This window comes from Alligator sinensis, unplaced genomic scaffold (genome assembly GCF_000455745.1).
Source record: "Alligator sinensis unplaced genomic scaffold, ASM45574v1 scaffold38_1, whole genome shotgun sequence".
NCBI lineage: Eukaryota > Metazoa > Chordata > Crocodylia > Alligatoridae > Alligator > Alligator sinensis.
Window position 1 is genome coordinate 128,375 of NW_005842179.1, and position 4,395 is coordinate 132,769.

Below are 4,395 nucleotides of genomic sequence, written 5' to 3' on the forward strand. Positions count from 1 at the left end.
AAATATCCCAGCATTGTCAATATCCCCCTTTTTTATTTTTCATTTTTTAAACACAGCTTGCCCTTCAGAAGTGGCTCCAGTCTCCAGAGTCTCCGGGAAAAACAAAAACATGCTATTTGGTTGATAGCATGCGCAAGCATTTTGGGTCCAAGCTTTAACAACCTTATCACAAGGACTGACTCCATACACATTGTGTATGTCTGCAGATACACAAATTCCTAGAGTTGCATGGCTCAGAGGATTTAAGAATTGATATAAATGGGGACTGGACTTTGTGGCCTGGGGCTCCTTTCAGTCCTATAATATTAATGCTCCAGTAATTAGTTATGTGGCCTTACAACCGTGATAGAAAACAGGACTTTTGTTACAATGTATTGGTGAATGAATTTAGTACCCCCAAAAGTGGAACTGATCACAGTGTATTCTTCTCTGCCTATGGCCATCTATTGTGACTTGGAATTGGAATAGTCCTTGTCCTTCTGTTCCTGGCGCAGACAGTCAATTGTGTCCAGCTGTGTGGTGGTTTTGTGTTGAAGAGTAATGAAAATGAGGAAGAGACCATCACATTTGTTCATCTCTGATCTAATCCTGGATATGAACCTAGTTCTGCAGAGGAGGGGATGACCCTGAAAAGTGACCCTCAAAAATTACAAAGCTGCCAGTCTGATTTTTTTTCTACAATTCTTCATGTCTGGAGAAGTAAGAACGGGGAAGGAAGGAGTGTGACATTACCTGTCACAAAAACACCAGTTAAAATGAAATAGGACTAATAAGGTAATAAATGCCATATGTCGATGTGTGTAAATACATAAGACAGTAGGAGAGTTATCTCAGCATCTCCAGCAAAAGAGATGCTATTTATTAGCTAACTTGAATTCTGAACCTCAAAAATGTCCCCGTCATCTTTGTTGTCAGGACTGTACATATATATGTGCACGTCTGTAGAAGAAAAATAATACGAGCTGTTCATATTGATTCACAGCTAAGTATGGCTTTCACATTTCCATAATACAGGACACATTATCCAGGTCACCTTATTCAAATTTTGTAAAACTGTCTGTCAGAACAGATGGTGTCACTTAAGGATAATAAGCTTAGCCATAGATGTGAAGAAAAGCTGCTTCTATAAGTAAGATCTGCGATTGTTTGTAGGCATCTTGTGCATCTTATCACCCACATCTCCATTCTCTGCAAGAAGCAGTATGTCACCCAGGGTTTATTTTTTATAAGATTTTTTTTTTTTTTTGTGGTGAACTAGATTGCTTTAAGCAACCCTGGATAAGCGATGCTGTGCCTGTCTCACTTCATAAAATGGGACTTCTACTTGATACAAGGTTAATTACTGTTTGCAAATTCCTTTAGTTTCTTTAGTGAATAATGCTAAACTTAACATGCAAGCTTATGTTAAGTGACTCAGATTCACAGCTCAGGTTCCTGTGGCTGTCACGTAACATGATCAATCCTCCTAAAGCCTCTTCCTTTCTCTAGGGGCAACACTAACACCATCCTTTGCAATGTCATGCCCTCCTGGATTAGTCTATCTAGAGCAGCTTCCTGTAACCCACCTACCCTTAGATGCAATAAAATCTAGTTCTACCACTCTGTGGATATGTCTATTTTGTCTCGTACTGACTTGACTTTGGTGATTCCTTTAAACTTGGGGGGGGGGGGGGCGGGGTTTGCACAGTTTCTCGACTTTGCCACAGCCTATGCATTTTTTAAAGTTCATCATTGCCAGTGGTGACCTAGTGTGAGTTGAGCTACCCCAGAATACTGGAATACTTTGTGACACTAGTCCACTTTCTCATTCCATTTATTAGTATGCAGTCAGGGTGAGGAATATTAGGTATTCAACAATGCTGGTCCTCTTCAATGGACTGCTCACTAAGGCTCATAAGAGAAGCTTTTTCAGTGAGGCCTGCTGAAATTTTGGTCATTACCCATAAAAACAGTGGGTTCCTGAGTCCAGTCCACCTTGGTTTCAGGGAACAAAAGCATTCGAATTGATATTTGTGCACTGTAGGGGCAGGCCTTATGGTGAAGAGTGAAATAATTTAACTATGACAAATTTGCCATCTGCAACAAGTAGTGATAACTTGGCTAGGACAAATCACTTGCATCCTTCATGGATTTTTTCTTTTCAATAAACACAATTGTTTATAGCAAGAAAATCATTGGAAATCTCCAAGGCAATTAATTATCTGTGCCAGTAGTTGGTAAATATACAAATGTTTTAACATTGGTCAAGGAAAGCTACTGAAGACAGGATACTGGACAACCCTCTGTAGCACATTTGTTTATAAAAAAAAATGTGGGTGAAAGTTTCAGCTGTGACAGCAACTTCCAGGTAAAGAAACACAAATCATCGTGTTTAGACAAAACAGCGAGATAAACACAGAGCCAGATATTTGGCTTTCTTCCTTGTTGTGTGTAGTGTAATGTCCCCAAACTGCCCTCCCCCCCATTTCCGTATCTGGGTTAGAGGCAGCTTATCTGACCTCTTTCTGTGTAGCCTTCGCTGTCCTGAACTAGGGGCTTGAATAGGATAAAATCACCAGATTTTTTTGTTTGTTTTAAAAGTGATTGCTTGGAAGCAGCACCTTCCCCCTAAATAGATGTGTCATTGTGCTTATTCAGAATCAACCGCTGAGTTCAGCAACTAAAATACATTACTAAGTCTCCTTTTTAACCCTATTAGTTTTGCAGAGCCAACACAGCTATGGGAGAGGTAGGCTCTAGTTTAGTGTGTGCTAGTCATGCTAGCAACTATGTTTCAATTAAAAGGGATACAAATCTACCATCATTTACATTTCCACAACCTAATTATAAGAGGTGTCAGAGGGCAGATTCATAGATCCTAGGGTCAGAAGGGACCTCAGTAGATCATCGAGTCCAAGCCCCTGCCCTGGGCAGGAAAGAGCGCTGGGGTCAGATGTTCCCAGTTAGGTGCTTGTCCAAAAGAACAGCTACCAGGAGTGGGGTTCAAAACCATGTAAACATACATCCATTGGATCTTAAATCCAATGCCTTAACCACTTGGCCATCCTGGTGATTTGCTTTTGAGTGAAGGTACTAGAGATTCCCTTAGTCATTAAGAGAGAAAAAATACTGACCGATGGAAATTTTATTATTAGCAGTGATAAACCACAATAACAAAAATCTAGCTCAGTTCTTAGACTCTAGGCTAAGTCTGCAGTGAGCAGTTAGAAGAGCCACTGCTAAACTAACCTGATCTGAACTGTCTATATGAGACACTTATTGTGCAGTTGACTAATTAACTGTGCAGTAAATATCTCAGTGCCTACACATGCACCCCTTTTAGGCTAGAATAAACTAATTTACTCTGCAGCAGGACAGTACTAGTAAAAAACTCTGCAGTAGCACATGTGTAGATGCTTCCCCAGCTGGCTGGAGCATGAGGGTGCTTTGGTGCAGGGGCTGCCTGCCTGCTAGCCCTGTACTGAAATATCCTCATGCCCTATACAGCGCCTCTGTAGTATGTTGAGCCAAAGGGAGCAGCTCCAGGCTAGCAGGCTGCCCTTCTGGATATCCTGCCAAACAGGGCTGCTCCACCCTGGTTCAACATGCTGCGATCCTAAGTGCATGTGCAGACATACCTGGCAGCAATAAGCTCTAGAGCGATGAACTCCAAAGCTTATCTTTGTGTATTAATAGGCATAGATTCATAGATTCATAGATGTTAGGGTTGGAAGGGACCTCAATAGATCGAGTCCAACCCCCTGCATAGGCAGGAAAGAGTGCTCCTCTGGAAGACCCCCAGGGTAGGGGAGAGCACCACCTCCCTTGGGAGCCCGTTCCAGACCTTGGCCACTCTCTGTGAAGAAGTTCTTCCTAATGTCTAGTCTAAATCTGCTGTCTGCTAGCTTGTGGCCATTACTTTTTGTAACCCCCGGGGGCGCCTTGGTAAATAAAACCTCACCAATTCCCTTCTGTGCCCCCGTGATGAACTTATAGGCAGCCACAAGGTCGCCTCTCAACCTTCTCTTGCAGAGGCTGAAAAGGTCCAGGTGCCCTAGTCTCTCCTCATAGGGCTTGGCCTGCAAGCCCTTAACCATACGAGTGGCCCTTCTCTGGACCCTCTCCAGGTTATCCGCATCCCTCTTGAAGTGCGCCCCCCAGAATTGCACGCAGTACTCCAACTGCAGTCTGACCAGCGCCTGATAGAGGGGAAGTATCACCTCTTTGGATCTATTCATCATGCATCTGCTGATGCATGATAAAGTGCCATTAGCTTTTCTGATGGCTTCGTCACACTGCCGACTCATGTTCATCTTGGAGTCCACTAGGACTCCAAGATCCCTTTCCACTTCTGTGCCACCCAGCAGGTCATTTCCTAGGCAGTAGGTGTGCTGGACATTTTTCCTCCCTAGGTGC